Raw genomic sequence first — 21,745 nt, 5'->3', positions numbered from 1 at the left:
CGGACAGGGAGAGAGGGTCCTTCGGCAGAAAACCAGCTCTCCCCACCATCCGCCCCTAACTCAGGAGCCAGGATCGGCGGAGCAACGGAGAAAAACCTTCCTATGGGAGACCTGCACTAGGTCCACCTAATGGGCATGCGCAGTGCTCCTACCCGAGCGCGCCTGCTCTCCAGGTTTTTCCGACAACTCCGCGGGGCTCGCGAGAGGTGGGGCTGGGCACGTCCCCGCGGCCCCGAAGCGGCCTGAGTTTCCCCGGCTCCGACTGGAGTTACGAGAGCCTTTATCACCCTGACTCATTGTTTTTGGAGTGGGAGTCTATGTATTGAGACTCTGAGGTCCAGCTCCTTTTTCTTTGAATGACCAATAGTGAGTTAATCCCAAGTGTTGCACTGCTAGATCTGGTGGCGAAGAGAATCCTTGGGTAGCTTGCAAACTTGTGCCCAAGATTCGGGTCTGCGGGAGGCCAAGTTTGCGTTCCCTGTTCCGACCAGCTCCGGCTCTTCAACTCTGACTCTGCTGCAAGTGGTGTACTGCCTTCGACCATAAAACTTGGCTCCCGTCATTAACCAGCCCCCTATGAATGTGCAAGCTGGGCCTTTCTCGTTGATGGGGAAAGCACCCGTCTCCGGAGCTCCCAATTACTTGAAAATAAAATAACAGGGGGGCAAGCCTCGACGGCCTCAAAGTGCACAGTCTCGCCCGTGTCCCGCTGCGTCGGAGGGAAGAGATCCGCGTAGACCCCGCCCGCCGGACCCGCCCTCCCGACCGCCGCGAACACCCGGAAGAGCGGATTGGTGTCGCACGGGTGACTGGCCCGGCTCGGGCAGCAGACTGGGCATGCTCGGCAGCCCGGGAGGCTCACCGTGGCAAGTCGGAAGCGTTCGCACCAGCTAGGCAGCGGCCGGGGCAGAGGCGGCGGCAGGCAGGACGGGAGCGGGAAGGGCTGGCCAGGGAAGGCTCCTCTACTCCTGCCCCTGCAGAGAGCGCGATCCGGGTGCTGAGCCCCAACGCTGCCCTGCCCCGGATTTCATTTCGCGGTAGGGGGCTCGGCGAGCGGAATTCCGGCGGCTGTCGCGACTCCGGTGCAAGTGAGTCGTGGGGCGGCGGGAGAGAGCCGATCTCCTGGGCGGGGGCGGGGGGCATTGGACACCCCCCTCACGGGCCTTGCCTGACGCTGACGCTGGGAACGGTGTGCGGGCAGTCCCGGGGCGAGGGGGCGTGAGCGCAGCCCGCGCAGTGCCTGGCGCTTACCTGACGGGCACTCCCCCCGCGCCGCTGCTCCCGGGAGCGGGGGCGGGGGGGGGGGGGCGGTCCCACAGCCCAGCTTCGGACTCGGAGGGGGCGGGCCGCCGGCTCAGCTCCTGGACCTAGTTGAGGCTGGGAGAGGGTGGGGGCGTCAGTGGGCACCTTTTCAGAGGTGCTGCGTGCGGGCTGGAAGGCTGCCTACTGTCGGATTGGGGAGCGGACCCTGGCTGAGCCGAAGAACTGCGAGGCGAGGCGCCTTCGGCAGTGGCCCGGCGGCGGTCGGGAGACCAGCAGGGTCAGACCCCAAATCACGACCCCACCCCCACCGCCCGGGTGGCGGCGTGACAGTTGGTACCTCTGGGTCCGATCGCAGCCGGTCAGGAGCCCTGGGTTTTCGGGGTTCCTCCCCGCCCCTCTCCCGCGGCCCCTCCGTGTCCCTGGACAACATAACAGGTGAGACCCCTTTCCCTGAGGAGCGAGCTCCCCTCCCCAGGCAGCTTAACAGCCTCCAGGTTCGGGGGCGGCTCTGACACCCCGCGGGGCTGCCCCCACCGGAGAGGGTGTTTAGGGGTAAGGCCTGGAGGAACATCCAGCCAGGGACTGGATGTTCTCCCCAGGACGTGGCTCTTCCTGTGAGTGAGGGGTCTCCGCGATTCCGAGGCGACTTGTCAAGGGCAGAGCAGCGACAGCAGCCGCTGTTTTTCCCACCTTCTTAACCCAGACTCAGGCTTTCTGCTGCTTCTGTGGGCCGGGTAGGGTCCTGGTCCTGCTAACGGATTCAGTCTGGCACGTTCTGGTTAAAGCTTGTTTCCCCATGGGAGTCGCGAGTAAAAATCGGGATGAGGGTTACCAGGGCCGGAGAGAGTGAAGAGAATCCATGCAGGTGCTTCTCAGATATTTCTTTTCACCTTCAGGCTGTACCGACTTTAGCGGTACATGTTTATGAAACCAAGAATGAAGGCGGCTTTCTGAAAAGGAAGTTTATTTTTTTATGTTATGGAGCCTGCTTACTATTCTAGCTCCCTTGGCATTTACTTCCCTGGACCTTTAAAGCAATTTAGACAGGTTATTTTGCTTGCAGACTTGGGGTGTTTCATGTTGGCTGCCTGGATGTGGAAGTGTCAGGCGCCTGCCGTGGTGTGCTGTGAACTCCCCACGCCTCCTGACAGGGGGGATGAAGCATTCAGAGGGGGACTGAGTAGGCAGAAAGAGAGGAGTGGGACTGATGACGTAGCAAGGCGATGGGAGTTGCCTAAGACTGCCCAGACGTTACCGGCTTGGGTTGGTTGGTTGGTTTGGCCTGTGCGGAAGGAGAGGGCTGGGCGTTTCAGTAATTGGGGGCGTAAAGTGTTCCCGGGAGAAGCCAGGCGGGGGATGGGTCCCGGTCTGGTCAGTGCTCCAAGGGAAGCCCAGGGATGTTTGGTGATTCAGCAGGTGGCAGCCTTCCAGCTCTGAAGCCATACCTTGGCCAAGCAAGCCAGCAAGCCAGCGAGGAAGCAGTGGCAGCTTGTGCCTGCTGTCGTAGGCGCCAGCTTCGGGGGAATCTCCTCTGCTGCCTATAGCAGCTCACTTTCCTCACTTTCTGTTTATGGCTGGAGGCTCTGGTCTTTTGCGTTCCTTCACAGCGTCTCTTGAGCTATGTAGCATGTTTTTGAGTCTCTCCAGTTCTGTGACCCTCTGGATAGCAGGAGGTGGCAGCTGCCACCATGCACAATTTAAGCAATTAGTTAATCTGCAGAAAATGATAGCAATATATAAAGCAAAGAAAGAGTGATTTCCTCCTGTTTGTGCTTCAGAGACTGGAAGTCTACGTTTTTAGTAAAATAGCAGGTATTTCTGCAACTCTTTTGTGCTGGAGTGAGCGATTTCAAATATCTGAAAGCATTAAAAAATTAATTCGAGGGGTGGGTAAACTGATGTTAAAGGGACACAGTTATTAAAACAATGTTCTATTCATTGGAGGATTTCTAGCATCCTGCGCAGTGCCTAACTTGTACATACTCAATAAATGTTTATTTAGTTGAAATTTAAAGAATTGTTTTTTTGGAACAAAAGCTTGTCAGTAGGTTTTGACACTTAAAGAACTTTGTATGTTTTCATAAGTCAAAATTGCCCATGTTGACCTTAGACATTCACTTTTAGCTTGAAAACTCAACCCTTTTACTTTTTTGCTAGCTTCCTTAATTTTCAATTTGTGGCAGATCCTTCACTGCAACTGAAAAACATAGAGGCGTGTTTTGCTAACATATCTCACGAAAATCTAAAAGACTCCTACGTATAACTGCCATACATTTTTTTTTTTTTTTATCAACTAAAAGTGCTCGGACTGCATATCAAATATGCTTTATTTACAAGACATTTTATACAAGGCATTCCAGGAAAACTCTAGAATTCCTAAACCTTTATCAGACCATGAAGGGCTATAGAAAAGATAAAACAGTGTTTTGGAAATAAAGATTCTGGCTTGTTTGCAGAGGGGGATGATTTGCTCCATCTTTGAGTGAGACATGAATGTTTCTCCAGCTTATTCTGCGTTTTACCTTAACTGTCCTCTTCTTTCCTACATTGTTCAGCTGTTTCTTCTTTCCCCAAAGGTTTACTTTTCTGGCATGGCCTTGCTTACTTAATAGCTTACTTAAAGCTGCTGCATTTTCTCACAAGCATTCAATTAGTGGTGACTTTTGTTTTTTCATTGTCCGATACACTTTCGAACCACTTTGTGTGATCACCTGGTTGATGGGCCTTGGAAGCAGCTGTGGCCATGTGACCTTGTCAGGGCATGACAGATTGTAGTTGGCTCTTTCTTGGCCTTTTTCGGATGGTAGCTGTGCCCACAGCAGTCCCTTCTGGAAGAACTGTTAAAACAGGCCTGGTCTAAAAGATTTTGGCCTTTCTGTTAAGGCTCTTGGTCAGGAATATAAATGATCATTTATTGTCTCCTACCATATTCCCAAGAATTTTGGCTGTAAATTGTGTCACTTTAATAAGGTACCCAGTCACCTGAGGACCATATTTTGGATCAGCCCATTTAGATGTGGGAGTTGGGAAGCAGTGTTAGATGGGGGGAGGGGAGGGTGATGAAAGGGGAAGATGGCTTGGTTTTGTAATGGTGACTTCTGGTTTCAGTGAAACAGAATTGAATGGCTGATCAACAAGCGTGGCTGCCTCTGTGCTGGAGTGCTCGCCTCCCCTCCCTAGTCCTCTTTCCCTCCACAAATAAACACACCACACACACACACACAAATCCGCAGACACACACTGACAAGAGACACAGACACAGATGTAGACATACCCTTTGCCAAAAGCTAAGCATCCAAGTTTCTTTTTAAATACTGATATATCACACAGGGAAAGTCCAGGACTCAGTAGCAGGTTGAATTCTGTGGGCCTGAAATCACCCCAAGTTTGTATTTCAGAGAGATTCCCCCCACTTGTCTCAGTGGCAACCTGTACTGCCCCAGGAGCCTGCAAAGTTTCCAAGGGGGTGGAGGTGGGGGAAGTTGGGGTGGAGGAGGTGTGTTCACCGGAAGCAACCACTGTATGTAAATACAGCTGAGGTGGTTTCACCTTCCTGGTGCTGAGAGTTAACAGTCCTCAGTTTTTGGCACAAGATCTCCCTGTGCAAAAGCCCCATTCTTGTTTTATTTTTATTTTTTCTCCTCCTTTCCTAGTCGCATTCCCTTCTCCGTCAGAGAAGCTTCCTGTCTTGTACTGGATGTTCTTGGGTTTGTCTCTTCCCTTGTTAAAGAGTTTGTGTTTGATTGTGTGCTTGTTTTCAGGTTATGTAAGGAGTACTGTGCTGCTACAGATTTCATTCACTTGCTTTTCCATTCAACATGACAACTTTTTATTATGGAAATTTTCCGACATTCATAAAAGTTGAAAGAATGTCATTCAACATTTTATTTGAGTGATGAATGTTAGAATGGTTTATCCAGCGCATTGCTATGCCGGCTGCTTTGTGCGGCTGGGCCTACTTCATAACCACTAGTCTCATTTACCAATTTTTCCAGTGATGCATGATTAGCTCACCTCCACTGGTGCCACCATGAGCAAAGCTATGATGAATGGATATCCTGTGGCATCTCTTAAAGATGCCTGTGAGAATATCTCTTGGGTAGTGGCTCTTAAAGTGGTCCACACCCAGCAGCATCAGCCTTCCCTTGGGAACTGTTAGAATTGCAGATGATCAGGGCCTAACCTAGACCTCCTGAATTAGAAACCCTGGGGGCAGACCCTGTCAATTTGTGTTTTAGCAAATCAATTTGTGTTTTAGCAAATCCACACTGGAGGCTCTGGTGCATAGGAGAGTTTGATGACCACTGCTTTAAGGGTACCTACCCAGAACTGGGAGGGCTCGGTAAGAGAGAACAAGCACCGTCAAATTAGTCTCTAGTGTTGCTGGATTGGTTGACACTCTCACAGCAGGGCATGAGGGGTTCCTGCTTTACCGAAACCTGTGGATGATAGTAACCACCTTTCTAATTTTACCAATATTCGGTGGCTATCCAGTGGCTTCTTACTGCTTTAATGTGAACTTATGTAATTTCTTAATGAATTTGAGCACCTTTTATTGTATTGGTTAGCTATTACAATTTCTTTGACTGGTTTTAGTCTGTTTCTAATGTATAGATTTATAGACATCTTGCATGTTCTAGACATTAATCTCATTCTGCCATCTATTAACTTTACCAGTGGTAACTTTCAGAAATTAAGAATTTTGATATAGCCCAAAGCCATTCATTTTTGCCTTTTGCACATGAGGAATCTTAAGATGTTCTTCCTTACCCCAAGATTTCAAAATATTTCGTATTTTCTTCTATCAGCTTCCTACTTTTATTTTTCACAATGAGGGTTTTCGAGGGTCATCTTAATACATGGCATAAAAAGAAATCTGGAGTTATTTTTTCTTTTCCATTTTGTGAGCCAGTTTCCCCCAAATCATTCAGCAGTGTATTCTTTCCCTAGTATTTTAGGGATAAATGTGGAGCCACCTCTGTCATACATCAGGTCCCCACATGCACAAGTCTATTTTTTTCAACTTTATTGCGTTGTAATTTATGTATGGTAAACGTCACTTGAACATTTAAAGCGTACAATCTGATGAATTTTGGCAGATGTGTGTGTGCTTGTGAAACCACCACAATCAAGATCTAGAACATTTCCCTTACCTTAGAACCTCCCATCGGCCCCTTTGCCTTCCATCCCTCCTTTTGTCCCCAGACTCAGGCGACTATAGGTCTGGGGCTTTCCACCCCAAATAGATTAGTTTGCATTTTCAGATTTTGAGATTCTTCACAGAGTTTAAGTTCTCTATTCTGTCCCAGTCACCTGTCTGTTTTTATGCCAAATTATTTTTATTACTGTTGCTCTGCGGTGTGTCTTAGGTGGCAGGGTGAGACCATTCCTTGCTCTTCTTGGAAATGTGATTGGCATTGCATTGAATGTATAGTCTGTAGAGACTGACACCTCTTCCCTTTTCCTTCTTAATATTGTAATTCTATCCATGAACATGGTTGTCCCATCTTTTTATAATGATATTTAATAGTGTTTAAAATTTACTCTGTCACTTTTTTTTTTTTTGCAAAAGTATTGTGTTCCTTTGAGAAGAATTTGAGCCTTGGTTCCTTAATCTGAACCTTAGAGGAAGGTAGAGTGTAGGGGCTTTGGGGACAAATCTTGTTTTAATCTCTGTTCTTCATTTATCAGCTTTAAGTGACACTGGGCAAATTCCCACCTTTGGTGGCCCCTCCTTCCTCTTGCTGGATCCCAGCAGCCTCCTCTGCAAGGCTGCTGGGCTGCTGGGGGCTTTAAATGAGGTAATGTGGGAGAGGCAGGGAGTACAAATCTTGAGACATTTGCTGCTCAGTGAATGTTGGTGTAACACCTCCCCTAATGCTGGCTTTAAATAGCACAAACTTCATACTTTTACTCCTTAGGGATCTATAACAAAACAGTGTCAGAAAAGCAAAGTAAATTGAGCCAACCAATTAACTGTGTAATACTCCCCAAGTCTACACACTCGAGTTCATGTTTCTACCTAGTTTTGTGGGGTTTCTCAGAAAGTATGGATACCTCCAAAGAATTTTACAGCCCAGTGAGGAAGAAAAGACCAATATATAGCAAACAATTAGAGAATTGTGTGTGACAGATGGCTTATAATTAAGGTCAAGTGGTGTGGTGCCAGGGGGTTATGAGTAGAGAGAAATGCTGCTCTGTGACAGTCCCAATGCAACTTGAGTAGAATTAGATTGGGAGGGAGTGAAGGGGAGGGGCCTGAGAAACCAAGTATGATTGGCATTTCTGTCCAGGGCTTTGGGGGCCTAGTGTCCGAACCCCATGACAGTGGATTTTGTGCCTAAATTTAAGTGTCTTAAAAATCACTGCTTTGAGCAACATGGATGGAACTAGAGACTCTCATACTGAGTGAAATGAGTCAGAAAGACAAATACCATATGATATCACTTACAACTGGAATCTAATATCCAGCACAAATGAACATCTCCTTAGAAAAGAAAATCATGGACTTGGAGAATAGACTTGTGGCTGCCCAACGGGAGAGGGAGGGAGTGGGAGGGATCTGGAGCTTGGGGTTATCAGATACAACTTAGAATAGATTTACAAGGAGATCCTGCTGAGTAGCATTGAGAACTATGTCTAGATACTCATATTGCAACAGAACAAAGGGTGGGGGGGAAATGTATACATGTAAGGATAACTTGATCCCCATGCTGTACAGTGGGGGGGGGATGGGGTGCCGGCGGGGGATGGGGGGGAACACTGCTTTGGAATCTGATAACAAGTGGCTAGTAGATTCCTAGGTAACTAGTAGCTCTCTATCATAGAGTTCAGTGGTTAAGAACATTGTTCCTGGATTTAGGTCCTGGCCTTACCATTGAGGAGCTGTGGGACCTTAGGCAAGTTGTGCAGACTTTTGTTGCCTCCCGTATTGGTAGGACTCATAACAGCAGGTGCCTCAGAGATTGAGGACTGTAGTTAACCTTTGTCAGATGCTTGGTTCCTGGCACAAGGTAGTCACAATACAAATGTGAGCTGTACTTATGACTACTTTTGTTAATATTCATTGCTTTCCTCTTGTATCTCCCTTGAGGTGTGTGAAGCCTTATGCCCCAGAGTTGGAGGGCCTTTGTCCAGAAAGACACTGTTCTGTAGAGTGGATTTTCTCTGCACATTGCTGGGCATGTGGTGAGTACTCAGCTGGTAGACTGAGCAAGTAAATGCTTGACAGACAGTGGAGCCTGCTGCTGTCTCTGTTGGTCCTGAATGTCTTCAGTCAGGACCTTTTTGACTTTAAAAATTGAAGTCAGTCACAGTTATTTTACCATCAAAAAGGTGTTTATTTGGGAACAGCAGAGAATTATAATTTAGGACATGTGAGCCATGGCAGAAATCATAGGCAAATCCAACAAACAAAGGAGAGGAATGTTATTTTTTAGAAAAAGGAGGGGTTTGGGGAGGGTGGTTCTGAAGGAAGTCCATTGGTGAAAAGTGAGAGTTGAGGGTGAAGAGATTTCTCTTTGGCTGTGTAGCTGGGGTAGTCAGTCTATGTCTTTTCCTGTTGGGGCCTGTAGCTGGTGATTTTTTTCTCTGGGATGATTCTTCTATTAGGGTCTGTAGTTGACACTTCTTCCTGTAATTGACATCCTGTGATACTGCATGAGTGCCTCCCCTTCAGGCTTTCTGATTCCATTTTAGTGAGGTTTCCCCTTATTAATTTTCATTTTAGCATGTAGGCAGCAGATTTTCTTTTGCCGTATTCCTTTTTTTCCCTTGTTTTCTTTTTAGGGCCACAACTGAAGCATATGGAGGTTCCCAGGCTAGGGGTCGAACTGGAGCTGCAGCTGTCAGCCTGTGCAACAGCCACAGCAACATGGGATCTGAGCCACATCTGTGCCTACACCATTGCCCACGGCAATGCCGGATCTGTAATGCGCTGAGTGAGGCTAGGGATCGAATCCACATCCTCGTGGATACTAGTCGGGTTCATTGCTGCTGAGCCACAATGGGAATTCCTGTTTTCCTAATTTTGATTAGACCTTTGGGCCAAGGTGTAGTAATGATATGGATCCATGCTTGTTGAGGTCGAGCCACATGCCAAACACGAAGCCCTTGACCCTAGCGACAGTTCTATAAGATGAATGTTATTATTATCCCTTTTTAGAGATGGGGAGAGTGGGCACAAGTCATTTGCTCAACAAAGCGGAGCACCCTGAAGAAGTTGAGTGTTTGGGGCCTTTGCCAGTTGGCAGAAATTACCAAGGTATGGAGTTCCCGTTGTGGCTCAGCAGCATGAATCTGACTAGTATCCACGAGGACACAGGCTTGATCCCTGGCCTTGCTCGGTGGGTTAAGGATCCGGTGTTGCCATGAGCTGTGGTGTAGGTCACAGACTTGGCTGGGATCCTGCTTTGCTGTGGCTATGATGTAGGCTGGCAGCTGCAGCTCCCATTCGACCCTTAGCCTGGGAACCTCCATATGGAGTGGGTGCGGCCCTAAAAAAAAAAAAAAGGAAAAAAAAGAAAAAATGACCAGAGTAAGTGCTGTTGGTGGGCACCATGGTGACTACGTACAATTGGGAAACACACGGTAGCCCAGCAGGACATGCCCGTGCTCACGGTGATGGGGCTCAGATTTCACCTGGAGGCTTGTTAAAACACCTTGTGCTGGGCCCACCCCCTCCTGAGTTTTTGAGGCAAGTAGCTTGGAGTGGGACCTGGTAGTTTACATGTCTAACATCTTCCCAGCTGATGCTGACGCGGCTGGCTGGTCTGGGACCACTTTTGAGAATCACGTCCATAAGCAATACTCACATCAGTGAAGAGCCAGCTGCTCCTACTTCTAGTTACAGTCAGGTGAGGTGATTTCAGCTTCAGAAATTTTAAATACTGTCTGCCTCATGAAATAAAAACTGAACTCCCATGGTCCTGTTTATCTAGGCCAGCAGAGGGATGTCTGAGCCAGTGCAAAGGAGAAATTGCTTTCTGTCCTTGCCAGTGTTCCTGACATGGGTTAGATGGATGATAACCCAGGGTGGAGAGAAGATTTGGAAACGCAAGTCCAGTCTTATTAAAAGCGTGAGGTGCTATCTGATGCATCTTGTCTTAGGAAGATGACCTGATTTGTTTTAATTTTGTTATTTTGCACTCTCCCTGCTCCTTGCCATAGGCATAAAAAGGCTTTGTGTCCACCATTTAACCCCTTGGGAAAATCTAGGCACAGAGAAATTAAAAGTCTATGAAGATCCATAGCCTGACAGTAGAGAGGCAGAAGATAATCTTATTTGACTGGTTTAATTATTGTAGAAAACTGTCTGTAGGTAAAAAAGGAAAGGGGAGTTCCTGTTGTGGCACAGTGGAAACGAATCCAACTAGGAGCCACGAGGTTGCAGGTTCGATCCTTAGCCTTGCTCAGTGGGTTAAGGATCTGGTGTTGCCATGAGTTGTGGTGTAGGTCACAGATGCCGCTCGGATCTGATGTGGCTGTGGCTGTGGCTGTGGTGTAGGCCAGCAGCTGTAGCTCTCATTCAATGCCTAGCCTGGGAACTGCCATATGCCGTGGGTGGGGCCCTAAAAGGCAAAAAAAAAAAGAAAAAAAAAGATAGGAAAAGAAGGGCTGTATACCTGTCTCCAGCTGTTGTGAGGTAAAATAGCCACTTTGTGTCCAAATTTAGTACAGCACCCACACACAGGAAGCCCTCACCCCTAAGTGTGAACCACCCTTATTCCAGCCTCAGTTTTCTATTTTGTGATGGAGACTGCAGTTCCACCATCTGAACAATGTTACACAGAAAACTGAGGCATTAGAAATGTTTTGAATTGAAGGATTTTGTAGGAAATCAGGATTTAGGCTTAACTCAGAACAGAACGTACAAGTGAACTGTATTTGGGAAGAAATGTTCCAGATTTTTCCCTGTGCTGGTTGTCAGGGCTCTCCTGTGACCCAGTAGCCAGGGTTAGCTTGTTTGCTTGGTGAGGGAATGTGACAGGGCAGAGAGGATGGGACAAGGCCAAGGGAAGGCCAGGGAGGCCAGAGAGGCCTGTGCACTTATGCTCCACATTCTCAACCTGGGGTTTACGTGGTGGTGAACACATGTTGAGAGTCTGCTTTGGGATAAACCCTTGTTGTGTCTCACGATACAGGGATGAGTAAGATGGGGTCTGGGTTCCCGAGGGGTTGGTGGGGGAGACAGACTGGCCCACAGATACGTGCTATCACCAGGTAATGCGTGTCCTGTGTCAGATGTACACCAAGCTCCCTGGGGGCGGAGTGGGAGGGCTGGAGGAGGCAGGGCCTGCTTCAGGTTCCCTGGGTGACAGCGCCTGAGAAGGTGACTGACACCCTAGGGTGGTGTGGATGGAAGTGGACCTGGTGTATTTTGGTTTTGTTTCCTTTTTTCTTTTGGTTTCGGCATTTCCTTTTTGAGTGAGACAATTTCGACAGCAGAGAGGAGTCTGGGCAGATGTGCACCCTAAGCGGTCAGCCCGCAGAGGGAACTGAGAATGGGAACTGCCCTTAAGAACCACTTAGGAGGTTAGGGGGGGCACGTGCTAGCCTAGTTTCATCATCTCTAACAACTCTGGCTAATTTTTAGCTATTTCCAAAGAAGGTAGATCCTGCAGAAGATTAATGTCGTTTAAGGTACATCAGCTTTTAAAAGAAAGATTCTGTATTAAATGCAAGGTTTTGTTTTATTTGCCCTTACTTTTTGTCAAAATGCTAATTCCACTTTCAGTTTTGTTTTCAGGGGTTTGCATTTCTCATTGTCCTTGTCCTCCCCTACTTTCTTCCCCTTCTTTTCCTTAGCACCCTTATAGATATCACGCAGGCTGGGGCATGCGTGCCAGCACTGTGCCCTTGGCAAACTGGGGCCACGGCTTCCTTATCTGTAAGTGGATGGTGTGGGTTAAACTGAGCCCTAGTCATCTGGTCCCCCCTCTGTGAGTCCTGTGATTAGGGGACCCCTGGAAAGAGTGGCTCACCAGCTCCCTTTCATCAGTCACTTGTTATCCTGTTAATAAAAAAAAAATCTTATTTCAGAACTGCCTTCCCCAGTCCTATTAGCTATATGTCCAGACCAATTTATAGAAACAGCAGAAAGGAAGCGGTTGGTTCTTCACTGTCCTGTTCTCCAGCTTGTGATTGAGGCCCCTCTTGGCAGGTTATCTCTCCTAAAGCTGCAGGATGTGGGATGATCAGTGTTTTAAAAGTTTCACTCAGGCATACAATGTGAATGCATGAAGGATGTTATAACTAATATTACTTAAGGACGAACTGTAGAGAATGTTAAGATTAATCTCAGGTTGTGGGGCGGAGCACAGGTTCTTCACTAAACCGGGGTGTGGGTAATACTCAACATACGGCTGGAGCTCCCAGGAATCAATCACAAGCCAAGTGAAGATTTGGGGTGGAAGGAAGAAGTCCTGGGGTCAGAGAGGTGGAGAACAGAGCTCCAGAAAACCATCCTTTGGCGTTCCTGTCGTGGTTCAGTGGGTTAAGAACCCAACATAGTGTCCGTGAGGATGCGGGTTCGATCCCTGGCCTTGCTGTGTGGGTTAAGGATCTGGCATTGCCATGAGTTGTGGTGTAGGTTGCAGACGTGGCTTGGATCCTGAGTCGCTATGGCTGTGGTGTAGGCCGGCAGCGCAAGCTCTGATTCGACCCCTAGCCTGGGAACTGCCATTTGCCACTGTTAAAAAAAAAAAAAAAGTAGAAAAAAGAAATCAAGAAAACTATGTCCAAAGGAGCAGGGGGAGTTGCTGAGGGGGATCCCCTCTTCCAGCTCTGGGTCAGTAGCTGAGGCGGAGATATCAAAAAGGGGAGAGAAAAAGCCTCTGGGGGACGGAGGTGCTCTGTTGAGAATTTGTATTCTCCTGGCAAACTGAGGCTTAGGGTTTAGGCAGAAGTCTGGAAAAGGGGGTGGGGTGCTGATCTGCTTAGGGCTAGAAGGGAAGAGGAGTGGGTTGCTCCTGAGGAGGCCAGGAGGGAGAGGGAAGTATGTGTGGACTGGTGGGCAGGTGCAGGTGCAGAGGGGGGCCCATGGGCTGGCATGCTGGGACCCCCACCCCGCCTGGGGGATCCATGGCCTTCAGCCCGAGTCAGGCTGCTCTAGTCACCTGAGACCAAGAGAGAACAAGTGGGGCCAGGTATGACTGTCATTCGGGGATGCACTGTTGTTGTCTGAAAGGCCTTGGCACATGCCTGGGTAGTGTTTTCCTCACTTGTGGAGGTGACCTTGGGAGGTGGCGGCAAAGGATTCCCTGTCTGAGAGGCGGGGAGTGCCAGTTCCCTTTCTGCTCGCTGGCTGGCACTTTGACTGTTCTTTTGACTAGATGGACCATGAGCCAGACTTAGAGCTGGTGCCCTGGACTGCCAGTCTGTCCCCATGGCCACATGGCCATGTGTTGTTGAGATTTTTTTTACCTTGTGGCCTGTCATCAGATCCCTTGTGTTTCGGCCTGATCTTATCCCAGAGCCTTCCCTGTTCCCCCAGCTGTGAGGTCAGTCTCCTCACCCTCATGGCCCGTGTATATCCTTGCTCTCTGTGGAAGCAGCCTCGGTCTCCAGCACAGGCCTTTATGCTCACCGTGGCCAGCATCTCTGACTGGGCTGAGGCTGAGGATACAGATGTGCACAAAGCAGTCTCTGCTGGAGTGGAGTTTGCTTGGTGACAGGGTGGACATGTCAGCAGATGTGAGGCCCGCCCCAGCATCAGAAAAATGTACACACCCAAAATGATGCCAGGCCTGGCTCTGTACCCTTTCACAATGTTGTAAAGTTGACATTTGCTGTACTGCCGCTATTCGTGGAATGACACCTGAGTTCCTCTGAAAGGCCCTGAGGAGTTAGCAGCCGTTGTGCTGGGCCAACTTCCAAGTTTCCATAAGGCCCTGAATGTGGCTGGCTTTCCCCTTCCTTTGATTTTATTTATTTTCTATATTTTTATTTTTTGTCTTTTTAGGGCCAAACCCATGTCATGTTGAAGTTCCTAGGCTAGGGGTTGACTTGGAGCTGTGGCCGCTGGCCTATGCCACAGCCACAGCAATGCTAGATCCGAGCTATGTCTGTGATCACCATTGCACTCATGGCAATGCTGGATCTTTAACCCACCGATCTGAGACTAGGGATCAAACCTGCATCCTCCTAGATACTAGTTGGGTTTGTTAACGCTGAGCCACCATGGAACTCCCTCTCCCTTTGATTTTAGAGGCAGAGATGGGATGGTGTGAACATTCCCAGGGACATCTTCAGCCTCCTCTTGGTCATTTATCTAAGGCCTGATCAGTGGCCCAGAGGTTCTTAGTGGGGGCCATGGCTGAGTTTCATGAAGCCGCTGAAATCCAGTTTATCATTTTGGGCATTTTTCTGGTGGGTGTCTAAAGCTTTCATGAAATCCACCAGGAAGAGCTCTGAAAGGTTTATTTTTATGAAAGTGGATGAAAAGATAGAATTGGGCCGTTGAGGGCTTCTCCTTATTGCTGTCTGTCTCCTTTTTAGAGGAATTAATGAGATGTGATTTGCCTAAAGTGGGGAGGTAGACACAGACCAAGAGCCTTAGCACTGTTATATGGGACTTGACATTTCTGTGTCTTGTGGTGGGACATGTACTGTATTCCTTTGAGAAAAAAGAGAAGCAAAATGATATAACTGGCGTCTTGGAAGACCAGCTAACTCATTGGGAGAATGTGGGGAGGCGTGTGTGATGCTGCAGCATGGCTTTGGCCTCCGCTGAGCAGGAGGAGAAGGTTGACCCTAGGAGGGGAGCAGACGACCCCTGGAGCAGATGCTGCTTCTCAGATTTCTGGGTCTGATGACACTAAAAATAGAGGTCTGGCGAGGACAGTCTAGGACTTCTGCTGTTGATGTCCAAGGCACCTGTTTTAGGAGATTCCTCTGCTTGGGAAGTCCGCAGTAGTTTACCTAAATAGTAAAGCTCGTGACAGTTGTCCTTCAAGATGGGGGTATGGAGGGTTACTTTTAAGAGGGAGGGCAGTGATCCAGCTGTTTTACTTGTAGGAGTTTATTTTAAGGAATAATTTAGACCGTGAGTCCCCCTTGCGGTGCAGTGGAATTAAGCTCAATTAGTATCCATGAGGATGTGGGTTTGATTCCTGGCCTTGCTCAGTGGGTCAAGGCGTTGCTGGGAGCTGTGGTGTAGGTCACAAGATGTGGCTTGGATGGTCTGTGGCTGTGGCTGTGGCGTTGGTTGGCACTGTAGCTTCAATTCGACCCCTAGCCTGGGAACTTCCATTTGCTGTGGCCCTAAAAAAACAAACAAACAAAACAAAAAAGAAATAATTAAGACCGTTATTCATCCCAGAGCTGTTTGTCATAGTGAAAATTGAAAACCTAAGTATTAACAATTAGATACTGGTTACACAAATGATGTGTATCCAAATAATGGACTAGTTGGCAACCCTTAAAAACAGTATCTAGAAGAATAATCCTAGAAAGTTGTTCTTAAAACATTGCTATGTATGAAAAGTTGAGTACTGCTTTTATAAAAAAATAAATGGTTTAGAAAATACTAATTGAACGCTTACTATGAGCCAGGAGCTGTGCTGGGCTCTGGTGGCAGAGTGATGAACTAGGCAGATGTGGTTCCTGCCCTCAGCTGGCATCTAGTCTGATAGGGAGATCATCAAGCCATGCTGACCTTCTCCTAAAAAAGTTTTATAAATACGCCTAGGAGGACTGTGAAGAGAATGGCTCCTTAACGGGCAAGTTTGACCACCTGCGAAGTCTGACCAGCTGTGTCTCTCTATATCTGTTACTAGCTGCATCCCTGACTTGAAGTCACTGATTTTTCTAGGAAGCATAACGCAAGTCATTGAGATGTGCTACTGACCACACCTTACTGTTAAACTGTCTTCCTTCCCTCCCCTGCAGTGCGAGGCTCTGTGGGTGGAAGGGAGGGTGGTGGGGGCACAGTTGTCTTGGGAGTAGGGGATGTTCCTGCCCTGCTCTCTGGCTTCTGTTCTCAGTGCTGTAGTAATCACACGCCTTGTCACCTGGAATTGCATCTTATTCACTGTTGCCTCTTGTGGGCCTCACTGAGTCTCGGGCCCCTGACTTGCTGTTGTCTGTGGTTGTTTGCAACCATGTGGAGTAGTGCTTTATTCTTTAGAAATCATCTAGTTTAATCCTTTGTTGGAGCCTGGTGAAGTCTGGACTGGAATCTGCATGTCCTGACTCCCCGATGGACGTCTTTTCCACTTGGCCATGGCTGTGATTCCCCCTGGTTACCACCTTCCAAGGAGATCTGTGTTAAAAACTAGCATTCATTTCAGATCAGTGACCCCCACAAAGGTACCGTAAAGGTTAATTCTTTCAGAGGCAGAAGGGCAGTGGATTATTGAGGAACCTTTGTCTCTGTGGTGTGGCCGCCTGTCAGCATTGAGACAAAGCAGAATTGGCGTTGGCGGCATTTGGCAAGTGTGTGAAGGAGCTGTGTTCCATCGTGTGCCAGCTGTGTTAGCTCCCAGGATCCAGAGGAAGGCCACATGGGGCTTTGCTGTCAGGGGCTACTTTCTGGGGGGGAGCAGCGAGGGAAGGGCCTCACGACAGCACACTGTGGTCAAGGGCTGTGTACACTAGGGACCGGGACTCAGGAACATTGACTAAAATGTTCAGGAAGGCCATCACTGGGGAGGGAGGGCTTGAGCCAGATGTTGAGGAGGGATAGGATTTCCCAGGCACCGCTGACATCAGAGTCCATGTGAGGGCACCTGCCAGAGGCCGGCAGCCACAGCCTGTGCTGACTGTTAAAGGCCGCTCCACATTTATTTACCTTTTAAGCTAAGTTTGGTTTCTCTTTTATTTTTTTATCTTTTTTTTTGTCTTTTTAGGGCTGCACCTGAGGCATATGGAGGTTCCCAGGCTAGGGGTTGGATCAGAGCTGCAGCCGCTGGCCTACACCACAGCCACAGCAATGCCAGATCCAAGCTGCATCTGTGACTGACACCATAGCTCATAGCAATATCGGAACCTTAACCTACTGAGCGAGGGATCAAACCTACGTCCTCATGGATGCTAGTCAGATTTGTTTCCACTGAGCCATAATGGGAGCTCCTAGTTTCTCTTTTAGAAAAACTTTTCTACTGTCTCCTTCTCCTCCCCATCTCTTGCTCTGATCGCTTCCTTTCTCTCCTACTCCTCCTCCATTTAGAAAATATACAAGCGATGGGAGTTCCCATTGTGGCTCAGCGGGTTAGGAACCCGACTAGTATCCATGAGGATGTGAGTTTGATCCCTGGCCTCAGTGGGTTAAAGATCCCGTATTGTTGTGGCTGTGATGTAGGCGGGCAGCTGCAGTTCCCATCCGACCCCTAGCCTGGGAACTTCCATATGCCACAGGTGTGGCCATAAAAAGAAAAAAGAAAAGGAAATACACAAGCAAAAAGAATATCCTTCATAATCCTATCACCCAAAGGTAACCACTGTTGTTTCGGTGCATATCCCTTCCATCTTTTTTTCTGTAAATATTTGATGTACACCTAGTAACATTTTGGCCAAATGCCAAAAGATGGAGTGTGAAAAGGAGTAGTATTGCTAGAACTAAATCTCACTGTTCTAGAAATGATTTCTGGGATACAAGTATAAATCTGAAATTTTATAAAAGTTATTGACTGTGTTATTATTAAAATCATGATAGTGGTTGGCATTCAGTATAGGAGCTTAATTTCTTAGCCTATGTGATCAGTGTAGTGAACGTTAGTGATACTCGGTACATGTTGACATGGATATTATAAGACACTGTACGTGGTAGTTTGTCTCCAACTTATTAAACGTTTGACAGATAACTGACTTCTCTTTAACACCTGGACTTAACAATATCCTTGGTGACAATGACGGGGTTCCATTTGAAGTTATCCCTCACCCCTGCCTAGTCTCTAAGGAGACTATATAGCTGGATAATCTCAGAAGCAGAAGTGCGATCGTTACATTACCCTTACACATTTTCCCCTGATATTTTTGTGTGCGATTGCTGCTTCACACATCCAGCTGTGAGCATAATGCGTCCTTAAGCCTTGGCTCTGGAAACGTGGTAGTGGAACATTGTAATTGGCTTTCAAGATAACAAAGCTGTTTTCGAAATCTCCATCTGCATCTCGACTTTCACTGCCTGTACACCAATTTCAGCATCTCCCCTGGGGAAGAGTGACAAAAGAATCTTTGCAGAGGTAATATGTGAGAGATGTCTGCTCCTTCAAGGCACCTCAATTCCTAACAGTCAACTACTTTTCCTGCAAGCAACCTTGGGTTGTCAGTAAGCATGCTCTTTGATACTGTTAGGAAGCTGTGTCGACGCTGTTATCTGCCAAGCGTAGTGTTAGAATTTTCCTTTATTCAATCAGCCTTTTCAAATATGTAATAACTAGCTATCCCACTCCATCTTTGAACATCTCATGTAAGTACATGACAAAATCCCTGGAGGGGCTGGCAACCATCATTCTACTTTCTTTATCTATGAGTTTGACCACTCCAGGTACCTTATGTAAGTGGAATCATACAAATAGTCCTTGGGTGTGGCTTTATTATTATTATTATTTGGCTATCCCTACAGCATGTGAAAGTTCCCAGGCTAGGGATCAAACCTGAGCTACAGCAGCGATAATGCCAAGTCCTTAACTGCTAAGTCATCAGGGAACTCCACGTGTGGCTTATTTCACTTAGCGTAATGTTTTCATGATTCATCTGTATTATAGTATATATCGGAATTTCTTTTTAAGGCTTGACAGTATTCCATTGTTTGTATATACCACATTTTATTTATTCGTTCATCTGTTGGTGGATGCTTGGGTTGCTTCTACCTTTTAGTTATTGTGAGTAATGCTGCTGCTATGAATTTATTTGAGCAAAACATTTAAATAGGCTTTTTTTTTTTTTTAAAAAAAAAAAACAGGAAAAATCTATGCCTTTTTTTGTGGTCAGCTTTATTAGAGGACTGCCATGTCCAAATTTGGTCCAGAAAATGCCTACCTCACAGACAAAGAGACACCCAAACACTTTGAACAGTGTTCAGCTGAAAGCTTTAGTGTTTGCCTGAGGTCGAGAGACCAGTTTCATAATATTTCAGAACAGTCTCACCAAGGCACTTGGCAGCAACTTTGAGTGAGACCTGTCGGGGTTCTTGGAAAACAGCCCGGGGGTGTTCATGTCTTTTGCCCTGATAGCCCTTGCCTGTTAGTACCTCAGGAGGGAAAACCAGGCACTAGCGCTGGTTCCTCAACTCAGTCTTAGCTGGCGAAATTCTCCTCCAAACCCCTTCTGGATATGCAGATATGATTTATTTAAATGGTTTGCTCTTCTGTGAGCCTGTTTCACTCACAGGGAGGGGAGTTAAGGGTCTGGGCTGCAAGCTGAATGCGCCAAGCAAGCCAGTACTTGATTTAAGCCCCTATGTTTTTCCAGTCTGTGTGGCAGAGGAGGCCTGGTGGAGAATATAGAGCAGCAAACTCCCCTGACTCCGGTCCACTGGCTGCGTGGTGCAGGGTCATCCTGCAAGCGACATCCTAGGTACCTTTTTCTGGAGTTGTGGGAAATTGAGGTTAGCCTCCTGTTTTGTGGTTAGAGAAGTGAAATGTTTTGTACCTTTACAGGCTAGATAAGAATCAGATATGAGTAGCTGTGATTTAAACAAGGCTAGGCAGGTTTGTTTGCTTATGCTGCCCATATTTTCTAAAGGCACCTGACATATCTGAATGGGAGGCCTGTCTGTGAGTTTACTGACAGCATTGTGGATTGTAGTTTTATACTTTTATAAAGGTCTGTTTTCTTGCTGTATGATCATTCTTTTTGTTTAAGCAATTTTGGGCATCTCTCTTGGTCTTTTTTTTCGGTCTTTTTAGGGCCACACACGTGGCATATGGAGGTTCCCAGTCTAGGGGTCAAATTGGAGCTACAGCTGCTGGCTTACATCACAGCCACAGCAACGCCAGATCTAAGCCACGTCTGTGACCTATGCCACAGCTCACAGCAATGCCAGATCCTTAACCCACTGAGTGAGGTCAGGGATCAAGCCTGTGTCCACATGGATACTAGTCAGATTCATTTCTGTTGAGTCATGACAGGAACACCTCTCCTGGTCTTTTGCTGATAGGTATGTTGTATAGAGTCATAGAGTTATGGAGTAGATTTTAAAAAGTCTTTCATTTAAATAGGTGACCTCTGGAATAAAATAACATCCTTTTTTTGTCTCTTCTAGGGCTGCACCTGTGGCATATAGAGATTCCTAGGCTAGGGGTCTAATTGGAGCTGTAGAGCTGTAGCCGCTGGCCTACGCCAGAGCCACAACAACGCAGGATCCGAGCCGTGTCTGCGACCTACACCACAGCTCACAGCAATGCTGGATCTTTTTTTTTTTTGTTAGGGTCTAATCAGAGCCGCAGCTGCTGGCCTACACAAGAGCCACAGCAACACCAGATCTGAGCCGCATCTGCAACCTATACCACAGCTCACGGCAACACTGGATCCTTAACCCACTGAGCAAGGCTGGGTATTCAACCCGAACCTCATGGTTCCTAGTCGGATTTGTTAACCACTGAGCCACGATGGGAACTCCCAAAATAACACCCTTGTTTGATAGTCAGACAATCTATATATTTTGTTAGTCACTTTTGGCCATCAGTCAAATGTTTTACTTCAAAGAGTAACTGTAATTCTGTCTGAATAAAATTTTTGATTCACAGTGCAAGATAGCATTAGAGATGTGTCTCTGGGAAAAAAGATAATTGGAGTCTTTTTGTACCATTAAAATTTTGAGCGGGAGTTCCCTTCATGGCTCAGCAGTTAGTGAACCCGACTAGCGTCCATATGCCTCGGGTGCGGCCCTATAAAGACAAAAAGACCAATAAATAAATAAATAAAATAAAATTTTGAGCGTAGAGAACTAACCTGGCCCCAGGTCAGGTAGCTAGGCGAACAGTTGCCAGTTTACAGTTGATGTCTCTTTTCCATTTTGCACTTGGCTGAATGGGAGTGCTGGTTCTGAGGGGCAGAGCCTGCTGTTCCCTGGCCCTCTGGTAAGTCGCAGTGGGGTTCCACAGGGGCGGGAGAGGAACGTGGTGGTGGGGACGTGGCAGAGAGGTGGAGCTCCTGCCTGTGTGCCCTGCATGGACTGGGATACCAAGAGATCTGTCTTTACTGTTGCCGGGTGTGTTAGGCAGAGCAGGAGGTTATGATCAAAAGAGGAACATGAGCAGATGTCTCAAGGCTATTTATACTCAGCATGTCTGTATCTGCCATCCTCTGCTGAGCCCCTTTTAATCTTCCTTGACCACTCCACTGAGATGGCTGTTCTGACCTTACTTCTGACCCTCTGGGATCCAGTGTTCCTTCATCTTCCTCCTTGACTCTTTGGGAGCCCCCTTCTTTCATTTTCTTTTCCTTCTTTGGGACTCTCTACACATTCTATTCTCTTATCTTCCTAACAGTTCCTTCTCTGATGCCTCCCCTGGTGCCTCTGCCTGCTCCGTCCATC

At 47.4% G+C, this 21,745-nt stretch overlaps 1 protein-coding gene across 5 annotated transcripts in view; it reads left to right on the top strand.

The window, feature by feature from the left end:
- Positions 1-811: 811 nt before the first annotated feature.
- Positions 812-21,745, top strand: part of SGMS1 (sphingomyelin synthase 1) — a 311,375-nt gene continuing 290,441 nt past the window's right edge. For 3 of the 5 annotated variants that reach the window (XM_047762700.1, XM_047762703.1, XM_047762702.1), the window contains exon 1: positions 812-1,088. The gene's annotated coding sequence lies outside the window, so the exon portion shown is untranslated. Of the gene's footprint in view, positions 1,089-1,367; positions 1,699-8,356; positions 8,452-21,745 lie in introns of those variants that run through there. The other 2 variants (XM_047762701.1, XM_047762704.1) reach the window with 2 other exon arrangements.

This window comes from Phacochoerus africanus, chromosome 15 (assembly GCF_016906955.1).
Source record: "Phacochoerus africanus isolate WHEZ1 chromosome 15, ROS_Pafr_v1, whole genome shotgun sequence".
NCBI classification, from domain to species: domain Eukaryota; kingdom Metazoa; phylum Chordata; class Mammalia; order Artiodactyla; family Suidae; genus Phacochoerus; species Phacochoerus africanus.
The sequence above is the reverse complement of the archived record's forward strand: the minus strand, read 5'-3'. Positions and strand labels throughout refer to the sequence as shown.